The 23,649-nt window shown below is 36.9% G+C and overlaps 1 long non-coding RNA gene across 1 annotated transcript; it reads left to right on the top strand.

Moving 5' to 3' along the window:
- Window positions 1-1,466: 1,466 nt before the first annotated feature.
- Window positions 1,467-22,396, top strand: LOC111819945 (uncharacterized). Its single transcript, XR_002823511.1, has 3 exons — window positions 1,467-1,690; window positions 5,155-5,253; window positions 22,276-22,396. It is a non-coding gene; the product is annotated as an uncharacterized LOC111819945 (long non-coding RNA).
- The last annotated feature ends 1,253 nt before the right edge of the window (window positions 22,397-23,649 follow it).

The raw sequence follows: 23,649 nt of genomic DNA, 5'->3' as shown, positions 1-23,649 counted from the left end.
AAAAACTCATAAAAAGGTTTACACAGAAAAAGAAACAATCTTTGATGATTACGAGGGAGGGGAGGGATGGGGAGGGAAAAACACTAACCAGACAATAGATAAGTGGTAACTTTGGTGAAGGATAACATAGTACACAATACTGGGGAAGCCAGCACATCTTAACCAAGGCAAGGTCATGGAAGCTCCGTAGGCAACATCTGAACTATCTGAGGGACCAAATTACTGGGCTGAGGGCTGGGAACCATGGTCTCGGGGAAAATATAGCTCAATGGGCCTAACATAGTTTATAAAGAAAATGTTCTACATCCTACTTTGGTGAGTAGCATCTAGGGTCTTAAAAGTTTGTGAGTAGCCATCTAAGATACTCTACTGGTCTCACCCCATCTGGAGCAAGGGAGAATGAAAAAAACCAAAAACACAAGGGAAAGATTAGTCCAAAGACTAATGCACCTCAACTACCACGGCCTCCACCAGACTGAATCCAGCACAACTAGTTGGTGCCCAGCTACCACCACCAACTGCTCTGATAGGGATTATAATAATGGGTCCTGGACAGAGCTGGAGAAAAATGTAGAACAGCATTCTAACTCACACGCACAAAAAAGACCAAACTTACTGGTCTGATAGACACTGGAGAAACCCCAAGAATATGGGCCCTGGATACCCTTTTATCTCAGTAATGAAGTCACTCCTGAGGTTCATCCTTCAGCCAAAGATCAGACAGGCCCATAAAACAAGATGAGACTAAATGGGCACACTTGCCCAGCAGCAAGGATGAGAAGGCAGGAGGGGACAGGAAAGCTGGTAATGGGGAACCTAAGGTTGAGAAGGGGAGAGTGTTGACATATCATGTCAATGTCACAAAACAATATGAGTATCAATTTTTTAATGAGAAACTAATTTGCTCTGTAAATCTTCATCTAAAGTAGAATAAAAAAGTATTTGCTGAGTGCCAGCAAAAGCAATATTTACTGAATGATTAAAAAACAAAAAGACACAGTCCTTGCCCCCTTGGTAAATTATTATTTTTTGTATTGTTTATATCAGAGAGCCATGTAAGAGTAAAAGTATAGCTATGATAAATGCTTTGAAGGAGAGTACATAATAGTATAAGTATGACCATTAGGTGGAACTGATCAAGCCAGGGAGGTCAGGGAGGTCACGGTCTTTCTCAGGAAGCGATGACTGAGCTGAGGTTAAGGGCAGCTATTAACTAGATGAAAGAAGACCGGCGGTCGGATACGAAGCAACAAAGTTCAGTTCAGTTCAATAAATGTTTATTGAATCCCTACCATATGCCAGACACTATGCTTAGATGTTGGGAAATAAGAAATGAGTAAGACATGGTCTTTGCCCTCTGCAAGTAACTCAATATAAGGATTTAATTGTCATGTTGTTTATAAATTAAGAGAGCCACTCTGTATTTATTTTGTTTCGATGTAGTTTGGGTTTTCTTTTTCAGGATTACCTCAGCTAGGCAAGTCTTCCTCAAGAAGTCAAACACAGTCTTTTTGTCATGGAGTCAAAGCTTAACAAACAAAGATACATGGTCTTCTAGATTAACATCCAGCAACTCTATTTCAAGCTTTAGCACCAACCAGCAGTGGTCACACAGTGAACCTCATGCCTGTTTCAGAGCCTGCCAACAGCACAGCTCCTGGAAGGAAGCCTAGCTGTTACCGAACAACAGGTGCATTATTACTTGATCTCTCTTTTTTTTTAAATGCTAAAATTACAAATTGTTAACCCAGCCATAAAAATGAATTGTAAACATACTGTATGTGCATTTGATTAATTTGCTTTTATGTAAAGTATGATTCAGACCTGGAGTACAAATTCCTGGGGACGCACAAATAACACAAGGAAGCATCAAGGGTGTAAACAAAGAGCCAGGTGCTGTGGAAAAATGAAGATTGCCAAACACACACACACACACACACACACACACACACACAAACAGGAAAAACAAAATAACCTGCCCCAGTGCTGGGTTTTGGCTGTAGCCTATTGGGCAGGTCCTCATTTAAGCCATCTACCAAAAGTACACTCTAGGCCTGTTTTCCCTATTCCCTACGAAGGTGCAGGCCCTTTCACTATTTTTATGCCTCTGATTCTAGTGTCGCTCCCTATTCTAGAATTTACTGACTCCTGTCCTGCTTGGCTTCTTGCTCTGATCTTGGTGGGGAGTTTGCCCCAGGGCTAGTTTTGTGCATGCACCCTCTGTTCTTCTGCTTTAACTTGTCTGAATAACTGAATAATAACTGAATAAGCAAGCCCAGAGGCCCAGGATCCCAACCTGGTCATCAGGCTGTTTGGCTTGCTCCTTTTGTTAGGACTGCCAGACTTCTACAAATAGAGGGATGAGAATGCTAATGACATCTAGACCTGTATCTCAGTTCTGCTGTCTTATTTCACTGTTTTCTTCCTTTTCACTCTTCTTTGCAAAGGTTCACATCTTTTCTTTATAACTTAATATCAATGTATAATACTATTAAGACTCTCTCATCTTGGCTACAAATCCTAAACCCTTGTTTTCTTTTACTCCTGTGTTTTGTTTATTTATTATTTATTTTGGAGGGTCTGTGTACTTTACCTTTGGTACTATTTATTAGATGGCAAATAATAGTTCCAGGTTATAAAAGAGGACACTTACAATATCCTATTAGGACACTTATATATCACAGTCATTAAGTGACTTTTCCAACATCACACCCTGACATTTATCATGGAGAAATCAAGTAGAAAAGAGCAACAGCTCCCAAATTTGATTTCTTAGTTGAGTATGCACAATCAGTGTTGTACAGATCCTATAAGTGTATTAACTAAATGGTTGAATATCAATGCTTTAAGCTTATCAGTTAAAAAATTTAAAGATTTCATTTTAAGCAATTAAGACCAATAGCATTAAGTACCATTTTGAAAAATGCAAAATATACTCCTGTATTCACAATCCATAAAAACTTTTTTGAGATTTTGCTTTTGAAATATTCAGTGTCTGTTCTGTCTTTATTGTACATGCTTCCTGTGAAGATTTATTATCAACCCTGTTGATGGGAGCTGTGATTTTTCTCTAAAATTTCTAAATGAATGTGGTAAATAACATTATCAGACTGTCTAGCAAGTTGTTTGGGCTAGCTCATTTCCAGATTATTTTGTTAAAAGGAATTTACATGAGTACAATTTTATCCACCGAATAAGTGTTTCTGCTTTTTTTTTTTCTGGAAAATGTATTCACAATATACTCCAGTAATGATCTAGCCCAAGAAGTCCCAGTGTTATTTTGGAGCAAGTTGCTAATGACTTACAGCACACTGGGCATCCAAGCTATGGTTAACTGGTGGTCAAGTTAGGAAATTCTGTTCCCATTAACTCTCCCTTTCTTAGCCCAGAACCCCTCACCACTCAACTTTTTTATTCTTTTGATTTGTCACAGTCATAGTCTCTGCTTGGTGTTTTCAGACCAAAAGTAGAAGCAATGACATGCCATAAAAAGTATTGTTCCTGTTGCATTTCCAGCTTAGCTAAAAACAGGAAACACAGGTCATTTCGTGGAGAAGTCTGTTGTGATATTTCCAAGCCAAGAGGTTTGGATCAACTTTGGTTGAATGTCTGAACTTTTGGCTTTTTACTTACAGTAAACCTTCTAACTTCAGAATTTTAGCACAATTCCTACCTATAGGATGATGCCAGCCATACTTAGATTATGTTGTTACATGGATTACTTTACTTTAAAATAATTTTTATTTAATATTGAATTTTACATTCAGTCCAAAATGTACAAAAGAAAATTGTGTGAATGGTAAGATATAAAACATAATAATGGAAAGAGCCATAATTTTCACAGTTTCAGGACCTTGCTTAGTGTATTAGATAATTTATTTAGAATGTGTCTAGTATTATAAGGCTTCACTCATTAAGTGAATGTTTGATGAATAAATTTACTATACAAAATAAACCCTAAACCAAAAATTCTGTGCTAGGTAAAATAGTCTTACAACTCCTGGTAGGGAATGACAAGTCCTACTAGAAAATAAATCTAAATTATTTTGTGCTCTTATGATCCACCACCTGGTTTTCCAATAATTTTAGGAGTCAGAGGGAGTTTGAAGTTGGAATTTCATGTATTTATCCTTATTTAGATCCATTGAGGTAAAAATCTAATTGGGTAGATTAGCAAGGGAAGCCAGATAAAGATACATTTATGTGGTTCCAAGCAAATACATAGTGTGTACTTGGACAGTTCGTTTTGTTGTTTTCCAGCATCAGTGCAACCCTAATCTTTCTTATCTTTTCCATATTGTGTGACTATAGATTGGCCACAATGAATGGAGTGCATGTAATCTTCTCTTCTGATTTAGCCATCTGGTGTGACCTTACAAACTGTTTTTCATTGTTTTCAAGCCATGATAAATGGCAAAATGAATTATAATTCCAGATTGAGTTGTTAAATTAATGTATTACACTTGCCTTTATAAGATATGATTTGTTGCATTTATTTTTTTACCTTTTAATTTTTATATTAAAGGCCAGTTGTCTCAAGAAAGGAAGATTAAAAAAAAAGTCAAGGAGTATAAAGTATAGAGATAAGAGAAAGCATGTTCAGAGAGAACCCAGAGCCCTCCAACTTCAACCCTTATTGAGAAAGGAATTTAACTCAGTATTTACTGAAGTTCTGAAATGATTGAATAATTCTTTTTATTCCATGTCTTCTTGCTTCCATTTAGCTGGAATGTACTGGACAGGATTAGAAATGGCTGTTCTTTCAGCTTTTTATGGTTTAGACTAAAAGCAAAGTGGCCAAAGTTATTAAAACTAATCTCTCTTTATGAGATTTCCAAGCCTTTGTGCAGACTCAGAAAGTGGAGCCATCTAGATTTTTAGAGTTTATCAAACTGTATATAACAAGCTAAATTTAAAAATTTTTACTCATGGTTAGTTGACAATACACTTTTCCATTTCAAGTCAACTTCCCTCCAGTCCCCCTTCTGTAAGCCTTCTTCCAAAGCAAGAATAACAAACTAAAAGACAGCTAATACCTGTTAAAATGCTGCATAAGCCAAACATTTTTCTATTGTGCCTGTATCACATAAAATCCATTTTCCTTCCTTAATTCTTGGAATAATATCACTCGCAATTTAAGATCTTACATTTCAGGTTTTTAAGCTCTAGCTGAATGATACTGGATGAGTTAGAAAGTCTTGGAAGTGGATTTATAAAGAAAATGTTGACAGAACTTGGATTCTCATACTGCTGGTGGGTACCACGATTATAATAATGGTTTCCTTTAAAACTCTTCCATTAAATGTTCCAAACAGTGGAATTCATAGTTTTTCCTTTGGTCCAGAGATCAAAAACATGAGCAGTTTTACATTTCTAAGGTTGGACAGAATGTGTGTTTCCACAATTTCTGTGGGAAAGCAATCCACCCTTTCTCCATTTTATTGAAAACCACCATCTTGGCTGCAGTATGTGCCATTACAAGCATTTTCATTATGTCTCATATCTTGTTTTAGGAAGTAGGAGTCTGTCTGTTGCATTTGTTTTTCTTATTGGCTTTCAAAGACTACATACAGTAAATGAAAAGTGGTTTAAAAAACTGAAGATAGGGTAGCATAGTGGTTTAAAGGATAAACCTGGGAGAGAGGTTGTTTGAATTCAAATCCTAGCTCTGCCGTTTGTAACTGTTTGACTTTGATAAGTGTCATAACTCCCTAAGCCTCAGTTTCCACATCTGTAAAGTGTGGATACTAAGTATCTGTTTTTTAGGGCTTTTGCAAGGATTGGATAAGGTAACAAATATAAGGTGACTGGCAACAGTAAGTTCCCAGCAATTGGTACCATCATCAGATGTCTTATTTATTTTTAACACACAACTTGGAAATATTTTCTGGTAGAAATTACTATCTAATTAAAATAATTTATTTTGTAGCAAGCATGTTTTAATGTTTCTATTTAAAATAATATTTATTAAAGCTGATTCATTTATTTGACAATTCTTTATTGAGTGCCTACTATGTATCAGTTGACTAAAACAGCCCCCTCTTCCGGAGCTCAGAGCCTTGCTGCTGTATTTGTGTTTTTGGAATCATCTGATATTAGAAAAAAGCATTTTAAGGTTTATGTTGAATGTGCACAGCTCTTTTATTTTTCTCTCTGTATTTTAGAGTCTAAATTTAGAATACAAGATACTATCTTTCTGGTATTAATGTGGATGATAAAACTGAAGTTATAGGGAAAAGTTCAATATAATTTAAATAACTCAGAACCTCCAAACATTTAATATTCAAAATTATTGTCCCATGCTAATAACTGTCACATTTCTTTAGAAAGTAATTTTGGTTCATAAATAATCCCTGCCCCTTCCACCATGTTTAACAAAGTAAAGCATAAAGGGAATTTTTGTGCACATTTAAGAATCTACATTTTGAGAGAATCTTACAACTTTATTTTTAAAAATAAAACAGTATTTTTACATGTAAAAGAACAATGCCTTTTTGGATTTGGTCTTATTTCGATATTATTATTATGATTATTTTTATTGTATTTTAGATGAAGGATTACAGAACAAGTAGCTTCTCATTAAACAGTACACATATTGTTTTATGACATTGGTTAACAACCCCACGACATGTCAACACTCTCCCTTCTCAACCTTGAGTTCTCTATTACCAGCTTTCCTGTCCCCTCCTGCCTTCTAGTCCTTGTCCCTGGGCTGTTACAATAAGAAAAATTGAGGCCTTACAAAAGAGTGATCTTGTTAGCTGAGTCCTATCTTAACTCCCCCCCACCCTTTTTAAAAATTTATTCAGAGCTTACTGTAACTATTGATTTGCTGTAATTTACAAAGAAAATAAACAGAATAAGGCAATGGTAAAACATAGCCCCTAACATAGGTACCTTACATTTTACTTGGGAGGTAAGGCCTGAAGTGTAAAACAATGCTAAATGTAAAAAAAATTGTCACAAGGTGATACATGATTAATTCCAAATGAGAGCTATAGACCATTGGTTGTCAACTGAAGTTGATCAGTTATGTGATGTGTAGTATATACTTTATTATTAATACCAAGATACTCTTTCCTGGGTATTATGAATGAAGTTGCTATGGTAAAGTTCTTTTGCTGGCATATGCTTGCATATCTTGGGTGTATATACCTAGGAGTAGAATTATTGGGTTATAAGTGCCTTAAATGGTTTGCGCTTGACTGTTAACCTAAAAATTTGAGGTTCCAACCCACCCAGTGGTACTAGGGAAGATGGGCCTGGCGATCTGCTTCCATTAAGATTACAGCAAAGAAATCCCTATGGAGCAGTTTTACTCTGCAAAACATGGGATTGCCATGAGTTGGAATTGACTCAATGGCAACTAACAACAACAGGGAATGGTTATGTTTTGCTTTAGTGGATATTGCCATTCTGCTTTCCAAATTGACTATACCAGTTTACACTCTCATGAGCAATGCGTGAGAGTTCTATTTGCTCCCACATCCTTGGTATTCTTAATTTTAGTCAATGTGATGGGTGTGTCATGAAGCCTTACAGTAATTTTATTTTGGATTTTTTGATGACTCATAGAGTTTAGTACCTTTTCATCTGTTTACTGGCAATTCTTATATTCTCTTTGGTAAAGTTTCTGTTCAAGTCTTTTGCCTATTTTAGAAAACAAAAATCTTTTGTTTGACTTTTTCATATTTATTTGCGGAGTTCTTTTTGTATTCTGGATATAATTCCTTTATCAGATACTATTGTTATTGTTAGGTACTGTTGAATTGGTTCTGACTCATAATAATGTTATGTACAAGAGAACAAAACACTGCCCAGTCCTGTGCCACCCTCACCATCATTGCTATGTTTGCGCTCATTGTTGCAGCCACTGTGTCAATCCATCTCGTTGAGGGTCTTCCTCTTTTTCCATGACCCTCTACTTTACCAAGCATGATGTCCTTCTCTAGGGAATGGTCCCCCCTGATAACATGTCCAAAGTACGTGAGATGAAGTCTTGCCACCCTTGCTTCTAAGGACCATTCTGGCTATACTTCTTCCAAGACAGATTTATTCCTTCTTTTGACATTCCACGGTATATTCGATATTCTTCGACAACACCATAATTCAAAGGCATCAATTCTTCGGTCATCCTTATTCATTATCCAGATTTTGTGTACATATGTGGCAATTGAAAACACCACGGCTTGGGTTAAGCACACCTTAGTCTTCAAGGTGAGGGCTTTGCGTTTTAACACTTTAAAGAGGTCTTTTGTGGAAGATTTCCCAAATGCAATATGTCATTTGATTTCTTGACTGCTGCCTCTGTGGGTGTTGATTGTGGATCAAAGTAAAATGAAGTCCTTGACAACTTCAATCTTTTCTCTGTTTAAAATGATGTTGCTTAGTGGTCCAGTTGTGAGGATTTTTGTTTTCTTTATGTTAAGGTGTAATCCATACTGAAGGCTGTAGTCTTTGATTTTCATCAGTAAGTACTTCAAGTCCTCTTCATTTTCAGCAAGTAAGGGTGTATCATCTGCATATCGCAGGTTGTTAATGAGTCTTCCTTCAATCTTGATGTCACGTATTCTTCATATGGTCTAGCTTGTTGGATTATTTGCTCAGCATACAGACTGAATAAGTATGGTGAAAGGATACAACCCTACACATAACTTTTCTGATTTTAAATCACACAGTATCTCCTTGTTCTGTTCTAATGACTGCCTCTTGATCTATTTACAGGTTCCTCATGAGCACAGTTAGGTGTTCTGGAATTCCTATTCTCTGCAATGTTATCTGTAATTTGTTATGATCCACACAGTCAAATGCTTTTGCATAGTGAATAAAACACAGGTAAACACCTTTCTGGTTTTCTCTGCTTTCAGCCAAGATCCATCTGACATAAGCTCTGCTATCCCTCATTCCATGTCCTCTTCCGAATCTGGCTTGAATTTCTGGCAGTTCCCTGTTGATGTACTGCTGCAGTCACTTTTGAATGCTGTTCAGCAAAATTTTACTTGTGTGTGATATTAATGATATTGTTCAATAATTTGTGCATTCTGTTGGATCACCTTTCTTAGGAATAGGCACAAATATAGATCTTCCAGTTGGTTGGACAAGTAGCTGTCTTCCAGATTTATTGGCATAGCTGAGTGAGCGCTGCATGCATTTGTTGAAACGTCTCAGTTGGTATTCCTGGAGTCTTGATTTTCACCAATGCCTTGAGTGCAGCTTGGACTTCTTCCTTCAGTATCATCGGTTCTCGATCATATGCTACCTCTTGAAATGGCTGACTGTTAACCAATTCTTTTTGGTACAGTGACTCTGTGTATTCCTTCCATCTTCTTTTGATGCTTTCTATGTCATTCAATCTTTTGCCCATAGAATCCTTCAGTATTGCAACTTGTGGCTTCAACTTTTCCTTCAGTTCTTTCAGCTTGAGAAATGCTGAGCATGTTCTTTCCTTTTTATTATCTAGCTCCAGGTCTTTGCACATTTCATTATAATACTTTACTTTGTCTTCTTGAGCCGTCTTTTGAAATCTCCCTTTCAGCTCTTTTACTTCATCATTTCCTGCATTCACTTTAGCTACTCTACGTTAAAGAAAAAGTTTCAGAGTCTCTTCTTACTTCAGTTTTTATCTTCTCTTTCTTTCCTGTCTTTTTAGTAACCTTTTGCTTTCTTCATGTATGATGTCCTTGATGTCATCCCATAACACGTCTGGTCTTCAGCCATTAGTGTTCAGTGCCTCGAATCTATTCTTGAGATGCTCTCTAAATTCAGGTGGAATATACTCAAGGTCATATTTTAGCTCTTGTGGATTTGTTTTAATCTTCTTCAGCTTCAACTTTAACTTGCATGTGAGCAATTGATTCCATACTTGGCTCCTGGCCTTGTTCTGACTTATGATATTGAGCTTTTCCATCATCTCTTTCCACAGATGTAGTCAGTTTGATTCCTGTGTATTCCATCCAGCAAGGTCCTCATATATAATCACCATTTATGTCGTTGAAAAAAGATTTGCAAAGAAGAAGTCATTGGTCTTGCAAAAGTCTATCATGTGATCTCCAGCACTGTTTCTGTCACCAAAGCCGTGTTTTCCAACTACTGACTCTTGTTTGTTTCCAACTTTTGCAATCTGATCACCAGTAATCATCAATGCATCTTGATTGCATGTTTGATCAATTTCAGACCACAGAAGTTGGTTAAAATCTTCAATGTCTTCATCTTTGGCATTGGTGGTTGGTGTGTAAATTTGAATAATGGTCATATTAACTGGTCCTCCTCATAGGCGTATGGATATTATCCTATCACTGACAGCACTGTACTTCAGGATAGATCTCAAAATGTTATTTTTGAGGATCAATGCTACATCATTCCTCTTCATTTTGTCATTCCTCGCATAGTAGAGTATATGACTGTCCAATTCAAAATGGCCAATACCAGTCCATTTCAGCTCACTAATGCCAAGATATCGATCTTTGTGCATTCCATTTCATTTTTGATGACTTCCAATTTTCCTGGACTCATGCTTCATGCATTCCATGTTCTGATTATTAACGTATGTTTGCAGCTGTTTCTTCTCACTTTGAGTCGTATCACATCAGCAAATAAAGGTCTGGAAAGCTTGACTCTATCCATGTCATTAAGGTCAACTCTACTTTGTGGAGGCAGCTCTTCCCCAGTCATCTTTTAAGTGCCTTCCAATCTGAGGGGCTCATCTTCTGGCACTATAGTAGACAATGTTCCACTGCTATTCATAAGTTGTTTTTTTTTTTTTTTTAATTGTGTTTTAAGTGAAAGTTTATAGTTCAAGTCAGTTTTTCATACAAAAATTTATGCACACATCGCTATGTGACCCTAGCTGCTCTCCCTATAATGTGACAGCACACTCCTCCTTTCCACCCCAGATTTCCTATGTCCATTCAGCCAGCTCCTGTCCCTTTCTGCCTTCTCATCTCGCCTCTAGATGGCAGCTGCCAATTTAGTCTCATGTATCTACTTGAGCTAAGAAGCACTGTCTTCACAAGTATCATTTTATGTTCTATAGTCCAGTCTAATCTTTGTCTGAAGAGTTGGCTTCGGGAATGATTTCAGTTCTGGGCTAATGGGGTGATGTCTTCCAGGGTCACTCCAGTCTCAGTCAGACCATGAAGTCTAGTCTTTTCACTAGAATTTGAGTTCTGCACCCCACTTTTCTCCGTTCCATCAGGGACTCTCTGTTGTGTTTCCTGTCAGGGCAGTCATTGGTGGTAGCCAGGCATCATCTAGTTCTTCTGGTCTCAGGCTGATGGAATCTCTGGTATATGTGGCCCTTTCTGTCTCTTGGGCTAATACTTTCCTTGTGTCTTTAGTGTTCTTCATTCTCCTTTGCCCCAGGTGGGTTGGGACCAATTGATGTATCCTAGATGGCCGTTTGCTAGCTTTTAAGACCCCAGACGCCAGTCACCAAAGTAGGATGCAGAACATGTTCTTAATAAATTTTGTTATGCCAATTGACCTAGATGTTCCCTGAAACCATGGTCCCCAGACCCATGCCCCTACCTCTCTGTTTCTTGAGGTGTTTGGTTGTATTCAGGAAACTTCTTAGCTTTTGGTTTAGTCCAGTTGTGCTGACTTCCCCTGTATTGTGTGTTGTCCGTCCCTTCACCTAAGATAGTTCTTATCTATTATCTAGTTAGTGAATACCCATCTCCCTCCCTCCCCACCCAGGTAACCATCAAAGAATGTTTTCTTCTGTGTTTAAACCTTTTCTTGAGTTTTTACAATAGTGGTCTCATAAAATATTTGTCCTTTTGCGACTAATTTTACTCAGCATAATGCCATCCGGATTCATTCATGTTATGAGATGTTTTGCAGTTTTATTGTTGTTCTTTATCGTTGCATAGTATTCCGTTGTGTGAATATACCATGATTTGTTTATACATTAGTCTGTTGATAAGCACCTAGGTTGTTTCCATCTTTTTGCTATTGTGAACGGTGCTGCAACTAACATGGGTGTGCATATATCTATTTGTGTGATGGCTCTTGCTTCTCTAGGATATATTCCAAGGAGTGGGATTGCTGGATTATATGGTACTTCTATTTCTAGCTTTTCAAGGAAGTGCCAAATCAATTTCCAAAGTGGTTGTACCATTTTACATTCCCACCAGCAGAGTGTAAGTGTTCCAGTCTCTCCACAACCTCTCCAACATTTATTATTTTGTGTTTTTTGGATCAATGCTAACCTGGTTGGGGTGAGATGGTATCTCATTGTAGTTTTGATTTGCACTTCTCTAATGGCTAATGATTGTGAGCATTTCCTCATGTATCTGTTAGCAGCCTGAATGTCTTCTTTGGAGAAGTGTCTGTTCATATCCTTTGCCCATTTTTTAATTAGGTTATTTGTCTTTTTGTTGTTGAGGTTTTGCAGTATCTTGTAGATTTTAGAGATTAAATGCTGTCCTGGATTGAATTATGTCCCCCCAAAAAGTGTGTGTATCAATTTGGCTGGGCCATGATTCTCATTATTATGTGGTTATCCTCCATTTTGTGATTGTAATTTTATGTTAAAGAGGATTAGGGTGGGATTGTAACACCCTTATGAAAGTCACATCCCTGATCCAATGTGAAGTAGTTTTTCCCTGGGGTGTGGCCTACACCACCTTTTATCTTACAAGAGATAAAAGGAAAGGGAAGCAAGTGGAGAACTGGGGACCTCATACCACTAAGAAAGCAGTGTCGGGAGCAGAGTGTGTCCTTTGGACCCGGGGTCCCTGTGTGAGGAAGTTCCTAGTCCTGGGGTAGGTTGACGAGAAGGCTGACAGAGAGAGAGAGAGAAAGCCTTCCCCTGGAGCTGATGCCCTGAATTTGAACTTTTAGTCTACTTTCTGTGAAGAAATAAATTACTCTTTGTTGAAGCCACCCACTTGTGGTATTTCTGTTATAGCAGGACTAGATGACTAAGACAGACGCTGATCAGATTTGTCGTAGCTAAAAATTTTTTCCCAGTCTGTAGATTGTCTTTTTACTCTTTTGGTGTAGTCTTTTGAGGAGCACAAGTGTTTGATTTTTAGGAGCTCCCAGTTATCTAGTTTCTCTTCTGGTGTTTGTGCATTTTTAGTAATGTTTTGTATTCTGTTTATGCCATGTATTAGGGCTCCTAGCATTATCCTATTCATCAGGTTTTCACTGGCCAATTTTTTCAGAAGTAGATTGAAAGGTCCTTCTTCTTTGTCTGTCTTAGTCTGGAAGCACTGATGAAACCTGGCCACCATGGGTGACCTTGCTGGTATTTGAAATACTGGTGGCACAGCTTCCAGCATCACAGCAACAAGCAAGCCACAGCAGTACGACAAACTGACAGATGACTGGTGATTATCTGATATATGCATTGCCAATATCTTTTCACTCTCTATGGCTTGCCTATTTATTCTTTTGATTGACAGAAATTATTAATTATAATTAAGTCCAATTTTAAGTCTTTTCTTTTATAGTTAGTACTTTTTGTGTCTTGTTCAAGTAAACTTTGTCTAACATGAGATTATGAAGATATTCTATGTTTTCTTCTCAGAAGTCTTTTATTTGACATTTCACATTGATGTCAACAATCTACCTAGAAGTGAATTTTTCGTGTAAGGTGTAAAGTATGGGGTCAAGATTTGTTATTTAAAATATGAATACCCAGTTGACTCATAACTTTTCATGGAAAAAATCATTTCTCACTGTATTGCAGTATTACCTTTTGTCATATATCAGGAGACTTTGTGTACATTCATACATACATACACATATATAGTGAACTAAACATTGCCCAGTCCCGAGCCATCCTCACAATCATTGTTATGTTTGAGCCCATTGTTGCAGCCACTGTGTCAGTACATCTCATTGAGGGTCTTCCTGTTTTTCCCTGACCCTCTACTTTACCAAGCATGATGTCCTTCTCCAGGGACTGGTCCCTTCTGATAATATGTCCAAAGTATATGCGACGAAGTCTCGCCATCCTTGCTTCTAAGAGCATTCTGATTGTACTTCTTCCAAGGCAGATTTGTTCCTTCTTTTGGCAATCCATGGTATATTCAATGTTCTTTGCTAACACTGTAACTCAAAGGCGTCAGTTCTTCTTCGGTCTTCCTTATTCATTGCCCAGCTTTCGCATGGCACATGATTGAAAACACTGGCTTGAGTCAGATGCACCTTAGTCTTCAAGGTGACATCTTTGCTTTTTAACACTTTAAAAAGGACTTTTGCAGAAGATTTGCCCAATGCAATGTGTTGTTTGATTTCTTGACTGCTGATTCCATGGGTGTTGATTGTGGCTCCAAGTAAAATGAAATCATTGACAACTTCAATCTTTTCTCTGTTTAAAATGATGTTTTTTATTGGTGCAGTTGTGAGGATTTTTATTTTCTTTATGTTGAGGTGTAATCCATACTGAAGCCTGTAGTCTTTGATCTTCATCAAAAGTGCTTCAAGTCTTCTTCACTTTCAGCAAGCAAGATTGTGTCATCTCTATAATTCAAGTTATTAATGAGTCTTCCTCCAATCCTGATACCACGTTTTTTCATATAGTCCAGCTTGTTGGCTTATTTGCTCAGCATACAGGTTGAATAAGCATGGTGAAATGATACAGCCCTGACATACACCTTTCCTGACTTTAAACCACACAGTATCCCCTTGTTCTGTTCAGACAACTGCCTCTTTATCTATATACAGGTTCCTCATGAGCACAATTAAGCATTCTGGAACTGGTGGCATAGCTTCCAGCATCACAGCAACACTCAAGCCCCCACAGTATGACAAACTGACAGACTCATGTGGGATATATATGTATACACACACACACAAACAAATATACACACACATAGGTGGGCTTATTTCTGAATTTTCTCTTCTGTAGCATTGGTTTCTTATCCTTACACCATAGTGTGTGCTTTTCATTACTGTGGTTTTATATTACATTTTTATATCTGATGGTAAAATTTGTCTAATTTTGTTCTTCAACACTGAAAATTTTGATTGGGATTGCAGTGAATCTATATATCAATTTGAGGGCAATTGTCATCTTTACAACATTGAATCCTCCAATCTATGGATATGGTATATGCTTTTATATATTCAAGTCTTCTTTATTTTAATACTATTTTATAGTTTTTTGTTTAAAAACCACTGCTACCGAGTTGATTCCAGCTCATAGCGACCCCATAGAGTTTCCGAGGCTGTAAATCTCTATGGAAGCAGACTGCCACATCTTTCTTCCACGGAGCCACTGGTGGTTTCAAACTGCCAACCTTTTGGTTAGCAGTCAATCGCTTTACCCACTGTACCACCAAGACTCCTAGCTTTTTGTCTGGAGGACTTGAATGTGCTGTTAAATTTTTTTTTTTTTTTTTGCTAGGCACTTGATGGTTTTTGACTCTGTTGTTCATGTTATCATTTTCCTATTTTATATATTTTTTTGTCAATTTTGTTGTTATGTTTTTGAAGAAATCTGTCCATTTTATTCAGATTTTTAAACTTATTGGTGTACACTTGTTTATAATATCCTCATCAGCTTTTCAATGCCTGTAAGATCTGTAGTGATACTCCCTTTTTAATTTCTGATAATTGAAAATTTGTCTTCTCTTTCTCTCTCTCTTTTTGTTGATCAGTGTTGCTGGGTGTTTATAAATGTTATTAGCCTCTTCAAAGAGCTAACTTTTGGCTTTGCTGATTTTCTGTATTGTATGTGTGTTTTCTATTCATTAATTTCTATTCTTATTTGTATTATTTCTTTCGTTTTTTAAGGGGGGTTAAATTTATTCTTCTTTTTCTAATTTCTTGAAATGGATACTTAGATAATTAATTTCTAGCCTTTTTTTTTTAATAGCACATGCATTTATGCTGTGTAGTGCCCTCTAATTGTAGTTTTAACTGAATTACAACTTTTGCTGTATCTTATTTATTATTCTAGTCAAAATATTATCTTATTTCTATTGGAGAGAGGGAGAAATTAAAAAGAAATAAAAATAATTACAACTAAAACACTTAACAATACTTACTTCTGAGGAGGGCAGTGGAGTGGGGATGACATAGTGGGAATGATGATGAGAAACAGTCACTCCTTTGTATGAATTTTTACAAAGACAATGTTTTCATAAATTTGTTTAATTAAAAAAAACAATAAAAAGAGAAAAGTCTTAATAATTAAGATACATAATCAATAAATTAAACTCAACAAGACTTTGGAGTATATTCTGGAAAGCATTTCCACTAATCACACCTGATGTTACAATATTCTTTCTGAACACTGAAATCCAGTTTTGTTGACCTAAATATAACTCAACTATTTTATATCCTATTGACATGTTCTAATGCATTTTTATTATGATATATTTGTATTGTTACCATTTAATTTTTAAAGTCTGTATTATACATTCAAAGAATATCACTGTTAGCACATTGCTCTTTGCATATGGGAGATAAGGAAAAGAACTAGTTTCTAAGTATTTTTAAACCTTTTAGTTTTGTTACCTATAAACTCTAATGGCAACATGTTAACTGAGTGCTGACCTGAATACTTAAATGAGTCCTTCCAATTATTTTCCTTAACTCAGTCTTCATAAACTAAAGATTAATATCTATTGGGATGATTGTTTCTATTTTGTCTTTTTTTTTTTTTTTAAATAGGAAAAGGTATTTTACAGAACAATAATTCCAGCTTAGTGTTTGCCCTTGAAGAGTTTGTACGTGTCCCTCAACCTAAGGGAAACAGCTGCTTTCTGCTTCCCCAGACAGCACAAAACAAATATTGTTTCTCATAAAAACAAATACCCATAAAAAGATATATAAAAATGGAAAAACTTTTTGTTGTTGTCATTGTTGTTAGAAGAGAGATTAAAAGATCCAGGAAGAAATGCATCAAAACAAATATTCTCCAAATAGCAACATTCCTCTCTAGGTGTGCATTATTCATATACATTTCCGTGGGATTTTATGACCTGAAGAAAAGAAAATGATTTTGTCTGTAACTTTATTAGAAATAAACTCATCTACACCAGTGATTCCCTCAATTTAATGTGCACATAAATCACGTGGGGTCTTGTGGCCATGAAGATTCTGACTTAGGAAGCCTGGGTGGGCCCAAGATGCTGAATTTCTACAAAGCTCCTAGATAGTCTACCAACCACACTCTGAATAGTAAGGATCTCAGCTTTCTCTACTTGGGCACTTGCCCTTCTCTTAATTATGTATACTTTAGTTTTTTAATGTTCCATTATCACCACATTGGAGAAACTGACCCATTAGAATGCAAGACATGCTTGGTAAATAGAAGAAACAAATAGGTAAATTATTTTCTTTAGAAATTTTTATAGCTTTACAATTCACTTTCTGTTCGTGGTCTAAAAAGCCTGGCATATTGATTGGTGTTGGGTATGTTCTTTGTCCTAATGACTAAGAACCTAACTATGTTCCAATTTGTGACTGTTTCCCTAAATATTCACAGCTGCTTTCAAGATGAACTCTACAACATCACTAGAAAAAGGCTCTGTGGCCTTTTTGGGAAATTTGTAATATGATCCCAAATAGCTTTTTTCAACATCTGATGTTCAGGAGTCTAAAGAATCGTAGGATATCTATTCTAGTTAACATTAATCATAACATGGTTTTCTTCTGAAAGCATTTGTTTTCTTCAAAAAGGACCCACATTTTGAAAAAGAAAAAAAGCATACACACCAGTTTAGTCAAGATATTGAGGAAAGAGACAGTGGTGTCATTAGGATTGCTGTCACCCAGTGCTGTAACTCCTGGTGTCATCACCCACCCCCCAGGACCTCCTCCTGTACCAGACCATACAGAATCCTTAATCCTTAGTAAATTTTTTGTACTAATGTTATTCATAAATTGTAGTTCTCATATATCACTCCTTCTTTTCCTTTAATTACTACTTCATTCTCAAAAAAGTTATCGATATACGTTCACAAATACTAATTCCCACAATATTGTAGCTAAAACACTGGAAAATTTAACAAAATCAGTGACTGTAAAAACACCAGGAACAACAAAAACAACATCGTGTGCTCGTAGCACGTGCAGAGGAAACCACATGATTGAAAGTGTCATTGTAATTGGGTAATAATGACGGCTCTGACCAGAAAGAATTAGAAGGTTCAAAAAGTAAATTAGCATAGAGTTTTAGCCTTGTAAGTATATGATACACGTAAGCTGGGTTTACAAAATATGTTTTTGTTGTTATAACTAACTATAGGGATATTTTTATAAAATTAATAAATTTCTGCTGAAACATGGCACAAAAATGTTGTAGACAGTCATTTTGGTGTCAACACCTCTGACAGTGTCACCTGTTGTGGTCTGCATCCCCCACACTCCTCTAGTGACGCTACTGGAAAGAGAGGAATTAGCTCCTTAACCCTATCTGGGAATGACATAATATCAGTATTTTCTGTTTCAATAACAGTAGTTACTTTGTATAGACTGTCAAAATAGTTGTAAACCAAAGGGAGGAGCCATTTAAATAATAGCTGAAGAGTCAAGTTGCCAGCCCCAGGATATTTGTATATAAAACTGAAGAGAAAATTATTGCATCGAAAGAACATATTTTATGCAAATTATTGGTTTATGAATACTCAGATATACATGTATGACAGTTGGGGCTATATTACTCCAAAAATTAAAAATTTTAATTCTAAAAGACATCTGATGATCTAGTTATTTAAATGCCATTCTGATTAGTATTTACAAAAATGTATTTAACTAAATAAACAGCTGAAAACATACACAGTGTATCCTTCCCACTGCTATTATTCATCTTTTTTTCCAAGGGCTCCCCTTTCTGCTTCTTTTATATCTTAATGTATTGTTTTATATATACAATAGATTTTATGTAAATATGAATAATTTGTGAAGCATAATTTCAAATGGAACACCTGTGAATCCATCATCCTCTTAATAACTAGAAAAACACCAATACCATTTTATTTCTTACTTACCGATTTCCTGTTTCATCCCCAGAGGTAACCTCTATGCTGAATTCATTCCCTTTAAAAAATAGTTTTACCATGTAATCATATGGATGTAAATATTATTTAGTTCCTTGTGTTTTAGCCTTATAAAAATGTTATCATAATATATGTATGTCATCTTTGTCTACTTGATTTTATGTTTCTAAGATAATCCATATTAATGTTTGTAGTTGTAAGTCATTCATTTTCACTGCTATACAATATTTTATGAGTATATCAAAATTTATTTGTTCATTCTTTTGTCAGTGGAGTCTGGTTTTCTAGCTTTTTGTTATGAAATATACTTTTCTGAATATTCTTGTCCTCTACTTTTCCAAACATGATATCCTCTTCTAGCAGTTGATCCCTCCTGATGATGGGTCTAAAGCAAATGATTCATATAATGTTGTGTTGTGATCCTGAGGGTTTTCATTGGTTATTTTTGGAAGTAGATCTCCAGGCCTTTCTTCCTAGTCTGTCTTTGTCTGGAAGTGCTGCTGAAGCCTGTCCACCACGGGTGACCCTGCTGGTATTTGAAATACTGGTGGCATAGCTTCCAGCATCATAGCAACATGCCAAGCCACCACAGCAAGGCAGACTGACAGACAGGAGGTTCCCATTGCCATCAAGTCAATTTTGACTCATAGCAACACTTAGAGGACAAGTAGAACTGTTCCATAGAGTTTCCAAGGCTGTAATCTTTACAGGAGCAGACTGCCACATCTTTCTCCCACAGACAGGTGTTAGTAGTTAGTGTATATATTTGTGTATGTGTTTATATATATGTATATGTGTATATGTGTGAATTTATTTAAGGCAGTAGGAGTTTTATACTCTAGCTGCATGTGTTAGCATTAATCAGGAAGTGATATCAAGAAATCATGTAATTCATCCCACTGCCTGCCTTCCAGTATATCAACAGGGAACTGCCAAAAATTCAAGGAAGACCCTCAACGAGATGGATTGACACAGTGGCTGCAACAATGGGCTCAAGCATAACAATGATTGTGAAGATGGTGCAGAACCGGGCAGTGTTTCATTCTATTGTACATAGGGTTGCTATGAGTCGGAACTAACTCAATGACACCTAACAACCTACAAACAGCCTGCCTTTAGTCATGTGACTTTTTTTAAATGTTATAGAAGCAGCTCAGAGAAATTACTTGCCCAACATTTACAGAGCTATTACGTTGAGAAGCATACTGATAAATGTTAAAGGATAAGTTAAAAAATGCATACATATATATATGGTAATTTCATTAATATCCAAACATTATAAGTACCTGCTGTCTATTCAAGTAGTGACAGTAAGTGACCCATACCAATCTTCCTGTCTAATTTAAATAATATTTTCTCAAAATGTTATTATGAAAAATTTCAAATACACAGAAAAGTTGAAAGAATTGTACAGTGAATATCCATATATCTACCACTTTTAGTGAATAAAACTGATCAATTAGTATGTCCTACTGTCTGTAGATCCTTGGACTAGAAGATGTGGTGAGCTATTCTAATGAGAGGCTGAGCAAGTTCAGGAAAAGTATAAAAATAAAATCACACTAATAATTTGCAACTGTATACAAATGCTGGACTGGAGTAGAGTCGATTCATTTGTAATTATTTTTTTTAAATCAAATAGGAACTTTCTATAAATTCATCCATATGATTTTACCAATTTATTTTTAAAATTTGAGTTTGAATTCAAAATATGAACAAACTTTCAGCCACTTATGTTCTAAATTAATGCCAGACTTAGCACTAGATGCCTTAATTTTGTGTGGGATACGGATCAAGTCAACTCTGTGCCTGCCAAGCTGTAAAGTAGACAGTTTCCCAACTCAATAATCCTGTGGGCTTATTGTGACTCATCTTCATCAGATGACAAGGTCCACAATTTTGGAATGACTTACTGAATCTCCCTCTTCTTTTCTCTCTAAGGATTGCCCTTAAACCTTGTTTAAGAGTCTTCTTCTTTGACTTCTTTTGGCCTATAGTCATTTCCCAAGTGTTTTTTGAGCCCCTACTATTTAATGGGAATTATGCAGGGGATATAGAAGTGAATCAAATATATTGAGGCCAACCTTCATGAAAGGGGCTCTGGTGGCACAGTATTTAAGTGCTTACCGGCTAACTGAAAGGTTGGTGGTTCTAACCCATCCAGTGCCTCCATGGGAAAAAAACCTGGCAATCTGCTCCTGTAAAGATTATAGCCTAGGAAACCCTATGAGACAGTTCTACTCTGTCACATGGGGTTGCTATGAGTCAGAAATTAACTCCACAGTACCCAACAACAATCTTCATGGAGCTTAGTGTCTAGTAAGGTAGGCAAATTTTAAACATAATTTTTACAAGTTACTAAACACATAATATGTTACCATTTATTGACTTCATGTAATAAACAGAGATTTTATTGCAACTGTGATGAGTCCCATCAGCTGTCATCAGCTGTCATCCTAGGTGTCATGGATTGAATTGTGTCCCCCCAGAATGTGTGTATCTACTTGGTTAGGCCACAATTCCCAGTACTGTGTGATTGTCTACTGTTTTGTTGTCTGATGTGATTTTCCTGTGTGTTGTAAATCCTATCTCTATGATGTTGATGAGATGGGATTAGTGGCAGTTATGTTAATGAGGTAGGACTCAATCTACAAGAGTAGATTGTATTTTGAGCCAATCTATTTTGAGATGTAAAAGAGAGAAGTGACCAGAGAGACACTGGGATCTCATACCACCAAGAAAGCAGCACCAGGAGCAGAGCACGTCCTTTGCACCTGGGGCTCCTGCATGGAGAAGCTCCTACACTAGGAGAAAATTGATGACAAGGACATTCCTCCAGAGCCGACAGAGAGAGAAATGTTGTCCTGGGAGCTGGTGCCCTGAATTCAGACTTCAGCCTACTAGACTGTGAGAGAATAAACTTCTGTTTTTGTGAAAGCCATCCATTTGTGGTATTTCTGTTATAGCAGCACTAGATAACTAAGACACAAGGTCAAAGTAAACATAAATAAGTCCTAAGAATAGAGTTAAATTCTATACCTATACTACTCTCACCCATATGTCAAATATATTGGGATTCTGATTCTGAACTGCCGACTCAAAAACCATATAAAACCTTACTGACATTTTTTTAGTTTAGAGAAAAGCTCCAAGATTTTGGTGCCCTTTTTTAGACTTTGTATCAAACAAGAAAAAAAGTAGAAATCTGTCAACATTTCTATTTCTGCACAGGTCATTAATGGTACTGACATTCCCTTCTGGTGCATTTCTTTTGGCTACCTCAGGACAAATAGCTTAACCACATCGTCCTTTGCAGGAGAGTATCATAAGCCCCCTGGAGCCCTCACATATGCATTCCTGTGAAAGGCTTTGAGAACTGTTCAGCTGAGTCTGAGCAATGAGAGATGACCTTTGAGTGAACTTCCTCAGGGGCTTGAGGTCAACAGGAATGGAGAGCAGGATTGTCCTAGTGGTTTCATAAGGTAGGTGCATAGTTCTAATTATGGCTTTGTTCCTTCTTGAGACTGGACCCTTGGACAGTTTGTAGTGGGAAGGTCAGGAGTTTGGAAAGTTGGAGGCTATTTTTTTTTTTAGGCACTTGTGGAGCTTTGTGCCCTTACCTCCCAGAATCCTGCATGCTAGAGGCTTGTATGTCCTTAGTGAAGCTATTAAGGTCGCTGAACCAGAGACCGTCAGTGAATGGTGGTAGACACAGCATTTTCTCCCTGGTGATCAACAAGCCAACCAATAGAAAAAGAATCATTCAACTACTAAGATGCAGACTGGAAGGAAACCTTTCTGCTCCCAGATCTCCTACCCCCTTCCCCCATCCCAGATTCTAGCAGGAGCTGTCTCTCAACCTCTAGGACCAGTGGCATTTTAATCCTCCAGTACAATGCTTCCTCTGCAAGTGCTCCAGAAAACAATTAGGCATCACCAAAGGCCTGTGTCCTGGCTACCACAGACTAGAACATGGTACCCAACTGCAGCAGAACATCATCTGCACCCTCTGCAGCCAGAACATCATCTCCCCAGCATGCTCTTCACTATTATTTACTAAGTAGGGAGATTGAAGATCATATATCCAATGTAAGAGTAAATTATTGACCACCTAGGAAGAAAGTATTTTGGAGTAGTTTTGCACTTTGCTGTATATATTGTTGTTAGCTGCCGGCAAGCCATCCCCTGACTCATGTCAACCCCATGCCCAATGGGATCAGACCTTTGTGATCCATTGGGTTTTCATTGGCTGATTTTCAGAAGTAGATCTCCAGGACTTTCTTCATAGTCTGTCTTAGTCTGGAAGCTCTACTGGAACCTGTTCAGCATCACAGCAACACTCAAACCTCCACTGACAGACAGGTGGAAGCTGCGTTGGAAGTGCGATGGCCGGGAAACGAGCCCAGGTCTCCCACATGGAAGGTGAGAATTCTACAACTGAACAACAAATGCCCCAGTGTACATATGCATATATATACTTATATTTTATGTTTATTTATGTATATATGAATCTGCATGTGTATATATTCCACTTTCCTATTCAAACATCTTTTCTGGGGCTCCCTATTCCTTGGTGAATAAAGTTTAAAATAAGCTTTTAGCCTAGTATTTAAAACTGGCGACTCTCAGGCCTGACAACTACCTTTATGCTTTCTGTAACCTAGCTGAACTCTTTTTTTTTTTTTTTTTT

This window comes from Trichechus manatus, unplaced genomic scaffold (genome assembly GCF_000243295.1).
Source record: "Trichechus manatus latirostris isolate Lorelei unplaced genomic scaffold, TriManLat1.0 scaffold00002, whole genome shotgun sequence".
NCBI lineage: Eukaryota > Metazoa > Chordata > Mammalia > Sirenia > Trichechidae > Trichechus > Trichechus manatus.
The sequence above is the reverse complement of the archived record's forward strand: the minus strand, read 5'-3'. Positions and strand labels throughout refer to the sequence as shown.